Source organism: Corythoichthys intestinalis, chromosome 8 (genome assembly GCF_030265065.1).
Source record: "Corythoichthys intestinalis isolate RoL2023-P3 chromosome 8, ASM3026506v1, whole genome shotgun sequence".
NCBI lineage: Eukaryota > Metazoa > Chordata > Actinopteri > Syngnathiformes > Syngnathidae > Corythoichthys > Corythoichthys intestinalis.
The window spans coordinates 20371722-20391353 of NC_080402.1; the positions used below are offsets into that span (position 1 = coordinate 20371722).

The following is a 19632-nucleotide window of genomic DNA, read 5'->3' on the forward strand; positions in this document are numbered from 1 at the left end:
CACTGTATGGGTAAAATTTGGTTCAAATTGTATTTGATCTTTTTGATTATTTTTCAATTAGGACCATCGCCCATAATATAATAATGACAAACCATTAGTATACTCTTTATTAAATCTGTGGCAATGGTCAAGTAATATTTAAAGTACGGTAATCACTATGATATTGACAGGGTACATTCAGTACAATCCATCCATCCATCCATCCATCCTACTTATCCTCATCAGAGTCAGTGATCTTCCACCCATCTCAAGGTAAGAGGGTGAGTGATTCCTGGACAAGTCATCAGCCAAAGGCAGCTTATTCTGTCCTTCTTAAGATATAAATAACTCATTTTCGTTCTCCAGCCTACCCCCACCTTCCAAAAGCATTCACCTTCCATAATCTAAGTTATGAAGAATCATCCGTAGGTCTGAACGTGAATGGTTCTTTGTTTATAATGCATGTGTCCTCATATTGACCGGCCACCATCCAACAACTCTCCTTCATACTCATCTGTGATAAACTACTGCTCATTCTGAACTGAATACAAATTAGAAAATGGATGGAGGGTTGATATCCATTCATCTTTTTATATTGTACATTGCCTATTCTGTTCAGGGTTGCAGTAACCTGGAGTCTATCCTGAAAAGCAATCAAAATTCACCCAGTGATGACTCATCCAGGAGGTCACAAAGGAACCCAGGGCATCAAAAGCAGTAGTCCCCAACAACTGGCCGTGGTCCACAAGAGAAATAGATACTCATTTCCGTTTTAAACCCTTCACACACGAGGCGCCATCGATGTTCAAGTATGGTGATCAGGATCCATGGGTGCGCTGCACCTCAGGGTTGCCAAATCAGAAAGACAGTCTCTAGCCCAGTCACACCATAAATATAATATATACGTACCACGGGCGTTATTGGGGGGGAAGAAAACTGGATGTAGTACTAACGGCAGTAGAGCTGTCCCAACTAGTCGACGTAGTCGACGTCATCGATGATGTAGATACGTCGACGAGCACAACATCCCGTCGACAGTTAATGAAGGGTTAAAAAAATATATGCGTGGAAAGTTCAGAATGTCTGACGCTCTGTATGCAAGTGGGGAAAGCGGCACAAAGCCAAAAAAGCGCACCAGAGTGTCCAAAACATTGACTTATTTCAAAGAAACAAAGGAGGGTACACTCTTGTGTCCTGTCTCTTCAATGCCAAGCTTGGCTGTACGTCGGCCGTCAATAAACACCTAAAGCGCCGTCACCCAGTTTGTAAGTCCATCTAACTAACTAACGACATGTTTTATTGAAGTTGCTAAGCCTGTCACGATATGCAATGAGTCCGTTTATCGCACGGCAAATAAAAATGAGGGCGGTAATTTTCACGGCTGCCTTTTATCGCTGCGCACGTGCGTGCGTGCTGATGGCATATCAGACTGGCATATGAGACTCCAGTTCCTTTCTCTTATCAACACGCTGTAGAATTAAAGTTCAGACATACAAAATAAGAAAACACATCTATATTAAACACTGTAAAGTTAGCACTGCTACACTGAGGTGAATGGGGGAAAAAGGCAACTTACTTTAGCCTGCTATAAAACATTGGCAGTCGTCTCGTGAAAGCAAACTTGCGGTTAAAAGATGACACTTCAAACATGAAAAATCGCTAGTTAACAGCATTTGCAAACGAAACAAAATGATCAAAAAAATTTATTACTGACACTACATGCAATTACAAAAAGCTCTTTTTTGCGGAGTGTAAAGCTGAAGTTAGCGGTTTAGCCAACGTACTTCTGGTGAACATTTCAAAATAAAAGCATGTCATGTTCGTCATATAAATAGCGATTTCTGGAGTTAATCCCACATACTTCAGAATTCAGATTCTACACTAGGAATACCTTTAAAATGACAACCTTTATGAAAAATCTGATTGGCAATGAATAATTATTATAATACTGTTATATATAGTACTATACTATAATATGAATGCTAGGTGTTTTTTTAAGAATTGTTTTGAATCATGTTAGAAAGGTGAAGTCAGTGTTCTGAATCTGTTTACATTCCATTCTTTTGCACTAGTTAATTCTATCAGCATTTGAACTCATTGTTTATTTGTGATTTATTATTGTTATTTACGTGTTTATTTGTACTTTAATAAATAATTTAAGTGTTCCAATATGTTTGTATGAATTGATAAGCGTCAACAAAAATTTCATTGCTAAATTAGTAAAAAATATATATATATTTTTTTAAATTATTAGATTAGTTGACTAATCGTAAAAATAGTCAGCTGACTAATCGGGAGAAAATTAGTCGTTTGGGACAGCCCTGAACGGCAGTCTGGGCACCGCGTATGGTATCTCATTCATATAGTACTAATGTGTTCTAAGTTTTAACCTTTGCGTTGTTACTCCTTCTTTCACCTTAAAAAAAAATAAAAAATGGAATGTTGGCTTTGTTCCTAGGGGTGCTACACACATTTACGCATATTTTGATTTTTTTTTTTTTTTTTTTTTTTTTTTTTTTTTTTTTTACATTTTATCAAAGTTTTCACCAGTGTTCACCTGGCTGTTGAGTTTGGTGAGTTTTGAAGCATTCTGAGGAGGTCAAAGTAGGGCTCAAAGCGTTGGCGGGACAAAGAATGACTGCTAGGGGGCCCTACATAGTGTATTTAGAATTTGTCTTTACACGGTATCAAAGATTGCACCTGTCTTGACCTTCCTGCCGATTTTGGTGCATTTTGAAGCATTCTAAAGGGGTCAAATTGAGCTCAAAGGGGCTGTGGAACAAAGAATAACTGTAACAATAATAATAAAACCGAGGAACCACAATAAGTTACCTAAAAAATACATTGTCAACTGCATGTCCATACTGTTCAGTTATGAATGTGTTCTAAGTCAAATAAAATCAAATCAACTTTTATTTGTTTAGACCAAATCACAACAACAGTTATCTCAAGGAGTAAACAAAACATGTTTTAAGATGCAGTAACCCTACGCTGGATTTCGACCTACTTGAGCATTGTAGCTTTTTTATTTTTATTTTTCTAACCCCCAAGCAGGTAAGACTAATGCCCACCCACACCTGGCATCCCGGTAACACCGCTGATACGTATTCACTTTACATGCAACAAATATGGTGGCGCACTGTGAGTAAGTGTTTTATTGTAATCCGTGTCTGTTGATGAAAAAGGAAAATAAAACCACTGAACATTTGAACCGAAAAATTACTCTCCCAGATTAAATGAAGCACAAACAAGTACGTTTAATACCTCATGTATTAACAACAAATGGAGCAAATCAGCTGCACTGCCTCACTGCTCTGCTGTTTAGCAAGACAGAGTGAGAATTTGACTTGTCGTGTTTTTGTTTGGGTAAAAATCACAAGGCTTGAGTTTATGAAATCAACATGGGTTTGATCTCATTCATCAATATTAATGTTTATTTTCATAAGATCACTTGGAGTCTTGTGTACATCAGTGTTTTTGGCAGCCCTTTTCAAATTTGTCTTAGTCTCAGTCTTTTGCACGATAATACTTTTTAGTCTTAGTCACATTTTATTCATCTTTTTTTGTTTTTAAATTTTTTTTGTTTTTGTTGACGAAAACTCGACTAATTTCGATTAGTTTTCGTTGACGTTTACTGAAATGTTTTTGTCTAAAATAAAATGTAAAAAAAAATACTCAATAAATAAATAAATAAAGGTTTCCAACTATTTCGAATTCACATTGACAGATGCCAAATTGGTGATAATACACACTCAGCAGAAAAACTGCATTATTTTTAATTAAGTATACCAACCTGGATGTCACAAACTGTATGTAAAACAAAACAGTTGTTTGAGAGTTTAAGAGGACGCTCGCCGTTATGCTAACGCGACTGCTATGCTAACTCTACAGGTTACATTTGTTGTGTGATGATCACACTGCACAGCACTGGCCCCCCTTGCCCCCCCGTAAAACCCGCCTATGTACAATGGAAGTAAATATGGTCCTTTCGGTAGGTTTCACTTGTCACGCTTTATTGAGGATTTCATGCAACCAGAGCCAAAGAATGTTTTCACCTTACAGTTAAAGTGCGTTGCAAGAATCAAAAAGTATTTTTTTTTTTTTTTTTTTAGCCCCGATACGCTTTTGTTCCTTTGTGTTTGTTTTTTTTTTTTGTTTGTTTGTTTTTTGTTATGTTTTTTCATACTGCATGAACATTTCAGCATATGTGCAAATAAATAAAAAAATGTTGGAGTTGACCAACAGTGTGAGCGTAGGCTCAATGAGATGAATGGATTCATTAGTTTTGCTCTTTACCAGAAAATCCTGAAGGAGAATGTTTAACTATCAGCTCTTTACTGTAGGTTGATGGGCACTTAGGTTGTGTAGCTGGACAATGATTATAAACACCAGCAAAACAACTCCTGAAGGGCTTAAAAAATATATAAAACAAAAATAAAGATTTTGGATTGGCTTAGTCAAAAAAAGTCATTAATCCGATTATGTTTAAATTAATTGCAAAGACCAAAGGGAATTTAACCTACTTTAAAATTTTAATTGATTCTGTATGCATCGTGCCAATGCAGTTGTTTAGATTTTTCTGGATGGGCTTTAAATGGCAAAAACATATTTTTCATTTACTAGCAAACTATTTTGTTGTTCATGCATTGTGAATATGTTCACTGTCAGCATCTGGGTATCATCTTGTGCAATCATTCCAGAACAAATATTGTTTTGATAATAAGTGCAATTGTTTCAGTGCATTGATTCAGTCAGTCATTAGCGCAGAAAGATGGTCTCGTAGCTGTGCCTGATTGCAGATTAATGTACCAATATTAAAAACAAATACATGCATTGGCAGTTCAAATGCTCTCTTTGAGTTATTTTCTCTCTGTATATTTGCTTAATTTTCACCACTAGCCTCTGCTGATCATTATGAATTGAATGAACATCTCAACTCAAGCCGACTTTTGGTTGATCATATTATTGCTGAACATTTGAATTTTAATAACGATCACCTACAGTGGGGCAAATAAGTATTTAGCCAACCACTAATTGTGCAAGTTCTCCCACTTGAAAACATTAGAGAGGCCTGTAATTGTCAACATGGGTAAACCTCAACCATGAGAGACAGAATGTGGAAAAAAAACCACAGGAAATCACATTGTTTGATTTTTAAAGAATTTATTCGCAAATCATGGTGGAAAATAAGTATTTGGTCAATACCAAAAGTTCATCTCAATACTTTGTTATGTACCCTTTGTTGGCAATAACGGAGGCCAAACATTTTCTGTAAATCTTCACCAGCTTTTCACACACTGTTGTTGGTATTTTGGCCCATTCCTCCATGCAGATCTCCTCTAGAGCAGTGATGTTTTGGGGCTGTCGTTGAGTAACACGGACATTCAACTCCCTACACACATTTTCTATGGGGTTGAGATCTGGAGACTGGCTAGGCCACTCCAGGACCTTGAAATGCTTGTTACGAAGCCACTACTTTGTTGCCCTGGCTGTGTGTTTGGGATCATGGTCATGCTGAAAGACCCAGCCACGTCTCATCTTCAATGCCCTTGCTGATGGAAGGAGATTTTCACTCAAAATATCTCGATACATGGCCCAATTCATTCTTTCCTTTACACAGATCAGTCGTCCTGGTCCCTTTGCAGAAAAACAGCCCCAAAGCATGATGTTTCCACCCCCATGCTTCACAGTGGGTATGGTGTTCTTCGGATGCAATTCAGTATTCCTTTCCCCCCCAAACACGAGAACCTATGTTTCTACCAAAAAGTTCTATTTTGGTTTCATCTGACCATAACACATTCTCCCAGTCCTCTTCTGGATCATCCAAAGGCTCTCTAGCGAACCACAGACAGCCTAGACATGTATTTTCTTCAGCAGGGGGACACGTCTGGCAGTGCAGGATTTGAGTCCCTGGCGGCGCATTGTGTTACTGATAGTGGCCTTTGTTACAGCTCTCTGTAGGTCATTCACAAGGTCCCCCCGTGTGGTTCTGGGATTTTTGCTCTCCGTTCTTGTTATCATTTTGACGCCACGGGGTGAGATCTTGCATGGAGCCCCAGATCGAGGGAGATTATCAGTGATCTTGTATGTCTTCTATTTTCTAATAATTGCTCCCACGGTTGATTTCTTTACACCAAGCGTTTTACCTATTGCAGATTCAGTCTTCCCAGCCTGGTGCAGGTCTACAATTTTGTCTCTGGTGTCCTTCGACAGCTCTTTGGTCTTGGCCATAGTGGAGTTTGGAGTGTGAATGACTGAGATTGTGGACAGGTGTCTTTTCTACCGATAATGAGTTAAAACAGGTGCCATTAATACAGGTAACGAGTGGAGCCTCGTTAGACCTCGTTAGAAGAAGTTAGAACTCTTTGACAGCCGGAAATCTTGCTTGTTTGTAGGTGACCAAATACTTATTTTCCACTCTAATTTCGAAATGAATTCTTTAAAAATCAAACAATGTGATTTTCTGTTTTTTTTCCACATTCTGTCTCTCGTGGTTGAGGTTTACCCATGTTGACAATTACAGGCCTTTCTAATCTTTTCAAGTAGGAGAACTTGCACAATTGGTGGTTCACTAAATACTTATTTGCCCCACTGTATATATTGTCTATGACCTCAGTGGGTAGTACATGTTTATCAGCACATAGAAAGATGTTAAAAATGCTGGCTGCGTTCAGAGCAGAGCAGACTCCAGTCAGCTATTCCAATCATCACAACCATTATCCAGAATTTCAATGGCTGTTTCTCGACTGTGTTCAGAAGCCGCTAAAGCTTTCAGCACCTGGAAAGTGAGCAGAAATACAATAGCAGCCTGAGCTTACAGAAGACTTATGAAGACAGCGAGTGACCTGACTCCAAAAGCAGGGAGCTGCATCATTGTGTTTATCACAATGGAGGCCAGGATCCAAGGTGATGTAGGTGATGAAGAAGATGATGACAGGTCTGGATGTGAGCAAGATGGGAGATGGCATGAAAGGAAGTTGGATATGTCAAGTAAAAGAATGAAGGTGAACAATGCGAGGTAATGAGGGGATGGTGGTGGACATTGAAATGGAGGAATTACTTGGTTCCTCTGAGTCTGTATTGGCTATAATCATGCTGTCTTCAAGGAAAATCATACTTTTATTGAGAACTGTCAAATTTTGATATTCCACCTACCGCTATTCTGAATCGGTGTCATTTAAATGCCTTGGGTTCATTGAGGAAGAGCATCATTTATGTTATATTGTGGTATTTGACTTGATTCCTGGTTACAAATACACAAATAATCATTAACACTAACATTTACACCTACATTATATACAATTCAAAATACTCATTATAACCTAATAAGTGGTTGTGCTAGGAACCACAGTTTATAATAAATTTTCTTGATTTTTTTCAAAAAACCCGGTCATTTGAATGCCATTCAGGACATTTGTTCAGATTGGTGCATGTTTTGTTCTGAGCCTTGCCTGGGAGCAAATGTTGTCATCGCTAATGAGAGATTACCTTGCAGGGACAGCGCACCCGCCCTCATGGTGTAATCCGTGTTGGTTGGAGCTTGGGGTCTGTTCACAACAATGATGCTGATCAGCAATTAGTGGCAACACTAAGGATGAAAGCTATTGCTGCTGACCTTTTAGTGGCATATGCTGGCCGGGAGTGAACGCAACGAGCTGGAAAGGAAATGAAAACTCAAAATGACGCACTGATGGCAAGTCGAGGCAGGATATGACAACAGTAATACATGCAGGAGGATGGTGTGTCTTTGAGGTATTTTTGATGAAACAAAAATTAAAATAATAATGATAAAATATGTGGCAGTTGGACTTTTAGTGGACTGTGCACAGGGGTTGAAAGAGGACCAATAAAATATACTCAAATAAAAGTACTGCTAATTGGTGAGATTAAGTACAAGCACTGGAGGAAAATCAGCTTGAAGTAAAAGTAACTAACAAACAAAAACAAAAAAAAACCCAGACATGATAGTAACTAATTATGATAAAAGCACAATAGTAACAGCATGTATTTGTTGCAAAAAATGCGTACTCTCAGTGTAGTATAAATTATTTTTTCCATCCCTAGTCGTAAAGTTATTCAGTTTGGAAGATGAGTTTTTTTTTTTCGCTATTTAATTTTTTTTTTTTTAATGTGAAAGCCCAATTCGTTTACGATGGCTGTGACAGTGAGGAAGACCTTGAATATTACGGTGATGCAAAATGCCTTTTTTGACTTAAAAGAATTTTTACTTAACTACCATATTTTCCGCACTATAAGCCGAATTGGAATATAATGCCATTCAAGGCATTTGTTCAGATTGGTGCATGTTTTGTTCTCAGCCTTGCTTCCCTTCACTCAAAAGTGAAGGGAAGGCTTCCAAAAATGCAGGTGCAGACTATCCATATCTTCTTCAATTAAGTGCTCATTTTATCAGTCCATTTTTAGCTCATATTTTTAACCAAACGCTTCTATCTGGCATCATCCCTACTTCTTTAAAAACGGCTACTCAAATCCTACTAGATAAAAATGGTAACATCTCTGACCTCAGTAATTACCGTCCAATATCCAAGCTTCCATTTATATCCAAAATTCTTGAATATTTGATCAGTTCTCAACTACGTTCTTTTATTGACTCATCTAACATACTTCAGCCTCAACAGTCTGGTTTTTGCCCAGGTCACGGTAAAATTACAGCTACAGTCTCTGTCTTAAATGATATTGTCTCCTTTCTTGATAATAAACAGTTCTGTGCTGCTCTTTTCATTGATCTTTCAAAAGCATTTTATATCGTTGATCATAAAATTCTTCATAAACTGCAGTTCTGCAGATGTTAATGCTCTCAACTGGTTCCAGTCCTTCCTTACAGACAGAATACAAACTGTTGCTGCTGACAGTGTCCAATCAAGTCCACCTACTATTTATTACAAATGGGGTGCCGCAGGGGTCTGTCCTTGGACCACTCCTTTTTACGATATACATTAATAATATTATTCTTCCTAATCAATACTGTAATGTCCACTTTTTTGCTGATGATTGCATTCTATATACTCCCGGTTCTTCCCCAGCTCTAGCTCTGACTCATTTACAGACTGCTTTTGATTCTTTACAAATATCTTTTCAAAACCACATATTAGTTTTAAATGCTGCAAAAAACTAAATACATGGTTTTCTCCACTTCCACCATTACTGACAATAACTTATCCAGAATCAAATCCCTCACTGGTACCCAAATTACTCTCAATGACTCATACAAATACTTAGAAATTTGGATTGTCAGTAATTTATCATTCAAAACCCATATTCATCTTCTAATCCGTAAATTTAAATTCAAACTTAGCTTCCTGTATACAATCAACGGCTGTCTGTCAACTTCTAACCGAAAAACCATTGTGTTATCTTCTTTTCTGTAGCTCCATCAACTCTTCATCAGTTAAACCCGGTCGATCACAGTGCACTACGTTTCATTACCAATGACAATGTCTACACTCATCATTGTACCCTTTATCAAAACGTTGGATGGTCTTCACTACAGTCAAGAAGAAATATCCACCTCATGTTATTCATCTAATAAGGCTTTACTGTGCAAACTTCCTGGCTACCTCACATCTCTCCTGTCATTCAAATCCAGTAACTACAAAACACGATCAACTAACTACTTAACCCTAAACATTCAACTCACACGCACTAATGTTGGCAGAACTGGCTTTAGCTATTACGCTCCTCTTAAGTGGAACGAATGCAATCTACTCTTAGACTACAGTCAATCATTCATCTTGGTGATTTTAAATCTCTTTTGTCTGATGTTTTTACTGATCATTGTAACTGTTTCCCTTAGTGTATTTTGTGTTGTCCGATATTTGTGAATGTTTCTTTGTGCTCAGGCCTCTCTTGTAAAGGAGATGTTAATCTCAATGAGACTGCCTGACATAATAAAGATTAAATAAATAAATAAATAAGAGACACCTTCTGTTAGGACCTCCGCCCCTCCTTCCTGATCCCTGCCTCAGGTGAGGGGAGTTTTGCCTGATAACAGTTCGAACGTCAGACGGGTGGAGTGGCCAGCTGTGAGCAATCGTCATCAGCCAGCTTAAAAGCCCAGCGGAAGCACCACCACGTCGCCTGAACAACTTTTCTGTTTTCCACGTCAGTTGGTTCTCGCATCTGTAGTATGCCTATTGACTTTGACCACCGGCTCACAATATCTTTCATTGTTTCCAGGACCTGATACTTCTTCTCGGATACTTATACCAACCCATTGACCTGTCAAAACATCTATCCTCTGCTGACAGCTACACACGCGGCGTCCACAGTGATCACCACAACCACTCCGCCTCCCGCCTCGCTCGAAACGCAAGACCAAAATAAACGTCACTCAAGTAAGAGTAGCGTTACTTCAAAATATTGCAAAAATAAAAGTAAATGTAGTCATCCCAAAAAGTTACTCAAGTACATGTAAAATAGTATTGAGTGAAAAGAATACTCAAATAATGAGTAACATTGTGAGTATCTGCTTATTTTTGTTTGATTTTTGATTTTTTAATTTTTTTTAAACAAGGTTTTTTTTTTCTCTCAGTACAAACTTACCTATATGAACTGTTGTTATGATACTGTACAATAACTCATTACATAACCACATAACAAGCCAAAAAAATACAAATTATTTGAAATATGGCGAGAGAGGAAAAAAAGAAAGAAAAAAAAAAGACCGAATGAAGCGTTATTTGTCCAAAGAGCATGAGTGCCCTCGAGTGGGGGAAAAAAAAAAGTTCCTAGTTCCAATAGTGAATACAGTAGTTCCTTCATAGTTTCTAATTCAAAAGGATCATATCTCCGGTTTTCCGTGGTCAATCGGTGCCAAATAAAAACTGGGAGAGCGGTTTAAATCTGCTCTTTCGGGTCATGCTGAGGGTAGCTCTCTGTCAAATGCTTCATTTTTTTACGGTGCTTTAAAGACGCAATGTGATTGTACAGGCTAGCGTGATCATAGAACGATAAGCTTGGGTCTGATTGGTGTAATGGAATCTTGTGATTAGTGTTGCCGCATCTCATTGGTGAAATTTAGGGTTGTTCCGATCATGTTTTTTTTTCTCCCGATCCGATCCCGATCGTTTTAGTTTGAGTATCTGCCGATCCCGATATTTCCTGATCCGATTGCTTTTTTTTTTTTTTTTTTTTTTTTGCTCCCGATTCAATTCCAATCATTCCCGATCATATACATTTTGGCAATGCATTAAGAAATAAATGAATAAAACTCGGACGAATATATACATTCAACACACAGTACATAAGTACTGTATTTGTTTATTATGACAATAAATCCTCAAGATGGCATTTATATTATTAAAATTCTTTCTGTGAGAGGGCTCCATGGATAGAAAGACTTGTAATTCTTAAAGGATAAATGTGACTTTGCATATTGTGACTAAATATTGCCATCTGGTGTATTTGTTGAGCTTTCAGTGAATAATATTGTAGCCATTTAACTGTTCTGCCCAAATGCATGATGGGAAGTGCAACCATGACTGTGCGTAGTGGTACCAATTGATATATCTTCTCTGCGTTGAGAAATAACATAGGGTGTTAAGAAAAAGGTCATTACTACCTTTCTTCCCCACATTGCTTCCCACGATATTTCTAACCGTAGGGAGAGGGATTGTAAGGCTTTAGCCAATTAAAAAAAGGCTCCAAAGGCTGCCAAAATTCACTTTACTCATTTTACGCTGCCTTTTAGCTCTATATATAGGTAAAACGGCGCCATTACAGATTGAACGCGACAATGCGTGAGTGGGTCATGCAGCACATGCGTCAATTGCGTTAAATATTTTAACGCGATAATTACAAAAAAAAAATTAATTACCGCCGTTAACGGGATAAATTTCATAACCCTACCTTAAGCCTAGACTAAAGACTCTGGATGAGTGTAACATATTATGTCTGTCTATATATATATTAAAAAAAGGTATTTTTTTGCCTATTCCGATACTTTGAAAATGACGTGATCGGACCAGATCGATCGGGATATCTCTAGTAACACAATTTACCGTTTACCGTTCCTTCATAATTTCTATTATGAATTCAAAAGGTTCATATCTCCGTTTTTTCCGTGGTCAGTCGGTGCCAAATAAAAACTGGGAGAGAGGTTTAAATCTGCGCTTTCGGGTCATGCTGAGGGTAGCTCTCTATGTCAAATGCTTTATTATTTACGGTGCTTTAAAGACTCAATGCGATTGTACAGGCTAGTGTGATCATAGAACGACAAGCCTGCATCTGATTGGTGTAATAGAATCTTGTGATTATTGTTGCCGCATCTCATTGGTGAAATTAGTACAGCTACTCTTGCTATTGCGAGCAACAATAAATAAATTTAAAATGTAAAATATATAACTACTCTTGTGTAGAGAAGTAAGAGTAGCGTTTTAAGTATGACATAGTAAAACAACTCTTAGAAGTAGGGCTGCAGCTATCGAATATTTTAGTAATCGACTGAAAATTCTATCGAGTAATCGGATAAAACATATATTTTTAGGTGAAGAGCAATTATAAATATACATGAGAAAACAAGACATTACATCTAATATTGAACCATTTTCAGTCAATCAATTGCCACGTTTACATGGAGCCAAATATTCCAATTACAATCGGAATATTTGTTCAAACCGAATAAATGTGTTCCATATAAACACCTCATTCGGAATGAACAGGCCCAAACCGAATGGAATTTCATTCCGATTCACAGGGGTGGAATTTTCCTTTTCCCAAACCGATTAGAAGTAAAATTATATCATGGAAACAGGGAAGCGGAATGGTGTCTGGTTGCCTTCTTTCTGCACGTGCACCGTACTGACGTAGTGACGTCACTTTGTGACGTAAGTAACGTCACTTGCAACATGGCTTCCAAGCACAGCGCACCGAATTGGAGTCCGGTGGAAAGATTGTATTGAATTCAAACTTTAAAAGAATTGAATATAATTGCTCGCTTAGACTGGCGTAAAACGAGGAACAGTGAATTATTTAAAAAAGTTCACGAGAGGTTACACGAAGCCGGAATAGACCGGAGCGTTGACCAGATTAGAAACCGGTGGAAAACCGGCTACAACAAGGCAAAAGAGCAAAACAGCAGAAGCGGATACGACCCCACAAACACAACAAGTGGGTTAAAGTTAAAACAGCAGCACTCCGACGATCGATCTCCCATGTTTTGCAACGTGACGCTTTTTGATTAATCTGCGCATGTCAGACGGCAGTTGTCAAACGTCCTTTTGGAATAAAGGCAGTCACATATAAACGCTGGATCGAAATAGATGAAGTGACATGTAAACAGCTGATCTGAAATTTCCATTCGGAATGATTTGAATCGGTATGAATAAAAGTCAGCCTGTAAACGTGGCTATTGTCTTTATTTTCGATGTACATTGTTGAAAACGGCCAACAATTGCATCTCGGATGTAATTATAATTAAAAAAAAAAAAAAAAGACTAATTCACTGCTTTCACTCAAAAAACTTTTAGATCGTATAAAAAAAAAATATATATATATATATATATATATATATATATATGGGATGTCAAAATTATCGCGTTAACGGGCGTTAATTATTTTTTTCAATTCAATCACGTTAAAATATTTGACACAATTAACGCATGCACTGAGTGACCATGCTCGCACATTGCCTCAAACAATTACAATGAGGCAGTTTATGGACATTAAGAGTGAAGAGAATGCCACCGGCCGCTTGGGGGCAGCACCGTTCCATACTAATGTTATGTCTTCTAAACGTGGGAGAATTAGTAGTTGTGAGATGTTTATGCTGTATGCACAATGCAATGCAAATTGCTATTTGTGCTCCACACATATTTCTGTAAGTTTTCTTTCTTTTAGTGGCAATTATGTGTCTCTTGTTGTATTTTGGGTAAGATATGTGCAGATATATATCTTATAAAGGCGAGTGGACACAGGCGTTCTTTGGACCGCGCCGTTTATTGGCATAAGCTTCTCCTTCACAACAAACATAAGTATCGTTTAGTGAAAGCACAACAAAAATAATATTCCTTTCTCTCAAAAAAAATAATGTTCACAAAAAGAAAAGCACTTCAGTCTATAGTAATGAGGCCCTATTCTCACAGTTAAACAACAAAGCAAAATGAACTGGCATTCCATATCAAAATAGCTATGCAAAATACACGTAAAACTTACTCAGACTTTGGTCACTCTATTCTTATTATTGTTATATTTATTCTTATTATTATTATATTAACTCTACCTTTGATGGAAAATTTTACAAATTTTATAAAACGAAAACATGAAGAGGGGTTTTAATATAAAATTATAACTTGGAACTATAACATTTGTCTTTTAAGAACTACAAGTCTTTCTATCCGTGGATCACTTCAACAGAAAGAATGTTAATAATGCCATTTGTGGATTTATTGTTAAAATAAACAAATACAGTACTTATGTACAGTATGTTGAATGTATATATCCATCTTGTGTCTTATCTTTCCATTCCAACAATAATTTACGGAAAAATATGGCATATTTTGTAGATGGTTTGAATTGCGATTAATTACGATTAATTAATTTTTAAGCTGTAATTAACTCTATTAAAAATTTTAATCGTTTGACAGCCCTAATATATATTTCTTACCTAAAAATGCCATTACGCTTCATAACACGCATCACTTAAAAGTGTTTTTCCCACGTGTTTCAATTCAATTTCTATTTGTGTCAAGCTGTTTTTCAGTTCTAGTTAAGTTTAAAGTTAGTCTAAACCGTAAATCCTGATAGGATTTTGAGTTTTTGCAGTGTTCAAAATAAATGTATGATACATGCTGTATTGGAGCATATTAGGGACCAGTGCTACTTGGTGTTTTATCCAGCATCGACTACTGAGCTAAAGTTGACCGTTAGCATTGTTAAGTTTTTATTTTATACCCTCATCACTCCACAGCGCTATGTTATGTTAAAGCCTGTATGTAAGACGTTAGCCACGCATCGACAGTGGTCATAATTAATAGAAACCTAGCTCTCCGCAGGGGTAACGTTACGTGAGCGAGTGACAGTAACGTTAATCTTATTTATTAGCGCTTAGAAGTCTACTGCTTTAAGATGGCGGCTGTTTACTAACGCCGCTGACACTGTCATTTCGCATCTAGTTCAACATACATGTGATCTCTATGAGATGCATCAGCTGCTACCTGCTACCACTGTAGCATCATGCTGGCTAGTTTTTAGCAACATCGGCGTCGTTTGTGGCGGCTGTCGGCTGCAGTAACTTTAAAAAACTCAGCTGCAGTAACTTAAAAAAAATTGTTTTTTTATTGCTTCTTCCTCCACGCACGTGACATCAGCGCATTGTCCTGCATTAAAAGTAGTTCGAGCAAAATGTGATGCTTAGAGCTGTCAAAATTTACTCGAGGTGAATAAAATTACTCGGATCAGTTTTTAAACTCGAGTTATTCGAGTATTCGTTTCAGCTCTACTTAGAAGTACATTTTTCTCAAAAAGTTACTCAAGTAAATGTAACGGAGTACATGTAACACATTACTACCCACCAGAGGTTGCGCTAGACATTTTCGTTGTCTGTCATTTTGACTGACAGGGTCATAAAAATCCGGTCATAGTCTATTTTTACCCGTCACTTAAATTTTTAAAATGATAATGATGACATATTCAATAGTATTTAGTTTTCATTCATTTTTAATTAATATTGTAACGCTTGCTTGGCGGCGAAAAATTAGACACGGAAGTCGTGGTATGTTTCTCCCTTTTTACTCTGCTTACCGCCAACAACTCCGCCCCCAAAGAAAAACAGGCAACGATATAGACCCCAATCACCAACGTCACACAATGATCTTAATTGTGGTTGTCAGCCCAAAATCTTCTAAATATATATTAAATGCATCTTGCCAGATATAATGACTACTACATAGTCTGTGGTGATCGTTTGGTGCCCAGATTTCTTGTCGAATTACAGCAGTCCATCTCGCTCTCATCTTCGGGTCTCTCAGAATACGGTAGAACTTCAAGTCTCTCCGTCTATCTTCTCTGTTACAGCAACCAACCGCCACACACGCCTTCACCATTTTGATTATTAATATTAACGAGCAGAAAAACACGCCGTAATAGGAGGCATGTACGTAGCGGTAATGTGTAAACATGACGAGCTGACACACAATATGGCGGCTCCAGTCAGGGGGGCGGAGTTGTGACGTCATGTGATTGTGGTCTATACACAGGCGGTAATCTTGTCCATCAATTGGATGACGCGCTGGCACACCGGGTGCACCAATAAGAACCTCGCGTTGATGTGTCAATCACGGTGCCGCCGCCAGACCCCGGTGACGCTACAATATTCTGACAGAAGAGCCAACGACGTCATGCATTAAGAGAGACCATAGCTAATTAATATGCTAACTCGCCACCCTGTGGTCTGGGGTGTGAATTGCAACCTGTCAAAATGACGGACGGACTTCAGTTTTTTCCGTCACCGTTTTAAAAAACCGGCCAACGACGGAAAATATCCGGTTAACGCGACCCCTGCTACCCACTTCTAATTTCATGCCATGATAAACTAATATTGATCAATATATAAGGTGCATAGGATTATAAGGCGCATTGTCAGCTTTTCCTGTTAACAGAGCCAGATGGACAGTCAGTAATGGCAAACATATGCAACCCCCCCCAAGACACCTAGCTTTTCATTGTTTTTTTTTTAATTAAATAAAATAACCATTTTAAAATGTAATTGAGTAAATTAATTCCCGCCCAAATTTACTTAAGCAAAATTACTGGTTAAAAACAAAAACACAAAAGAAATTTGTTAATGTAAATTATTATATTAACCATGACTGGAATGAATATAACTGTTTTATTTCCTGTTGCTTACAAATGCGCGAGCAAATCAGTTTCTTCTGTCATGTGTAGGACTATCAGTGTGCCCTTTACCGCCTGACTTAATGGAGACAGCAGTGCTTACGCTTGCAACAGCACACACAAATCACCCTCTTTTGAATGAACTGGCTTATAATACCAAAATTACCAACAAAACACCTCTGCACAGATCCATATGACCAGCCAAGGTGGATATACGCCAGTGACAAAAATAGAACCCTTCGTCTCTATCGGTTCGTCACGTCACCAGACTGATTTTTTGGGGTCATTTCTCTTTGCAAAATAGCAGAAGCTCCAGATTACATTTGCGGATGACGCAAGAAACAACGTGATCTGCTTCTCACAATTGAAAGCCATTTTTAGAACATGATTTAACAAACAACCAAGCATTTTAGTGGTTCTATGATATTTATGCTGGAATGTAATGTGACAAAACATCCCTCACAGTTTTAAAATAGCTCTTTTATGCTTCTACTATGTCATCAATCTGATAAATGATTGTTTGATTGTGTAGACAGATGTCCCCCAGACAAGGGCCATAAAACTGTCCACTAACAAGTGTCTCTGAAAAACATTGTAAATGTCGACATTTCTGCAACTAAGCCCACTTCTATGTAGTCTGTGATGAGCAAGCGTAACATCCATAAATCTATTTCAGTCTTATTTGCAGCTATATTCATCAATTGTGACTGGTTTATTCCATGTGACACACACAGCACATCTAGTTTCAATTTCTGGTTGGCATTTATCAAACAAATAACCTTTTTGACACATACACCTTGCCCTTTACACTAGGAATGTAAAAAAACACGACTGAAAGTATTGTCATATTTTATAAATGAAATGTTAACAAACAACTATTTTTCCCATCACAACTCTTGACTCAGCATTTAAATTTGATTATGAAAGAGTATCAAAATATCATATCAAGACAATCGTGGATGAGTCTAGTTGGAAACAATTTGACTATAACCATTTGAAATTTTGCAAAATTGTATTTGCAAACCTTAAATCGGTCAATGCTTATGAAGTAGCTTTTTAGACCACCCAGAGGGAGGTCTCAAGTTCTCGCTTACTTTGCTCTTCTCCTTGGTAAGGTCATTAACTAAAATTACCAATCCTCTGTTATTCGTGGATGGATCGGAATAAAATTCCGTAGGTATATCATAGTCATGTAAACTCATCGATCGATTGAAATGGCTGCACTAAAATAATTTTACGTGCAAAAAAAATATTTTTTTATTCAAATCTCATATTTTACCATTTCAGTGTACCATTTCAATGGTTTCTAGTGATGTGCTAGCTAAGACATTTTGACAACGACAGAGCAGTCACTCGGCAACAACAGATTAGAAAGCCCATTGATAGCCTTCTAGCAGACAGCAGATCTTCTGTTTGGAGATTTTTTTTTTTGTGGGAAGACTAAGTAGAAACTAATTTCATTTTTGAGTCTTCTCTGTCACTTTTTTAGATGAATTTTGGTTTAAAAAAAAAAATGGTTAGCTATTATTTTAAAATAACGTCATATTTCATAGCTCTTTAAGTAATCCTAGACTTACTGTTGCCTGTAGGTTCCAAGTCAGCCAATAGAGGGCATGCGCACTCTCCAATTGTTATTCACATCTCTGGGCTGATGAGCTGTTTGGGGAGTGAGCCAGGAGGTTGGAGTTCATTTTGAACCTGTTTTCTGTCAATAAGTGATTGTTCTAATCATTTGCATATACAATTCCCTAGAAAGACTCCATAGTCCAAAAAAAGTCAAACTGATCACAATAACGTTCTATTTAAGCCCCTTTCACACACTCTGAAACACTGGGAATATCGCGGGATTTAACCGTGCAGCAGTTGTGTGTAGGGTTGTTCCGATCATGTTTTTTTTTGCTCCCGATCCGGTCCCGATTGTTTTAGTTTGAGTATCTGCCGATCCCGATATTTCCCGATCTGATTACTTTTTTTTTTTTTTTTTTTTTGCTCCCGATTCAATTCCAATCATTCCCGATCATATACATTTTGGCAATGCATTAAGAAAAAAACCCAGCAGGATTCTTCCTTACACCCTTCTCTTGATGAGCTTGAGTTGGCTACAGTTACGACGTCGGCAATGCTCCCTCTGGAACAAAACACGAATTGACCAACATTGTGACAGCCGATGCCGACCAAAAATGGCGTAATATCCATTATAAAATCGCGCCAGCAGCCTTCCCTGCACAGAGAGCGCAGTGGGCAACATGGGACAAGTGTGTGAAATGTTCAACCCGCGTCATTTACGGGACATCTTGACATGCGGGAAAGCAATAACGTGAATAAATCCCGCGCCACCTTAAACCTGAGTTATGCTTCTGCGTTGCGTTGACAGCACGGCGACTACGGCTTCAATGAGCATTCGATAGTTCTACGGTAAGGGAACGCGTTGCTCTGTAATTCACCGCCAAGTCACTAGAGGGGTGTGGCGTTGTGTTTGTACGGTTTGGGGGAACTCTTATCGGCTTCCTCTAGCTTGCTTCCGGTTACACAGCAACACCAACGGAGATGGAACGCTTGAATGTGGATCTTCAGCTCATCGACATTGAACAACAACATGTTGATCATACTGTTTGTAACTACGCGCAGGTCCTTTAAGAAGAGTCGATCAGACTGGGGAGCGGTGACATAGTGGGAAGCGACTGGAAAAAACGAGAGAAAGCGAACGTTAGTGTTTGCATGTTGCGGCAGCCTGCTATTATTTTGTTTATTTTATTGTTGCAACAATAAAGTGGGGAAAGCCATCATCGTATCCTCTCCTTC

At 38.0% G+C, this 19632-nt stretch overlaps 1 long non-coding RNA gene across 1 annotated transcript; it reads left to right on the forward strand.

Moving 5' to 3' along the window:
- Window positions 1-10026: 10026 nt before the first annotated feature.
- Window positions 10027-17355, forward strand: LOC130921102 (uncharacterized). Its single transcript, XR_009064285.1, has 3 exons — window positions 10027-10101; window positions 10177-10334; window positions 16882-17355. It is a non-coding gene; the product is annotated as an uncharacterized LOC130921102 (long non-coding RNA).
- The last annotated feature ends 2277 nt before the right edge of the window (window positions 17356-19632 follow it).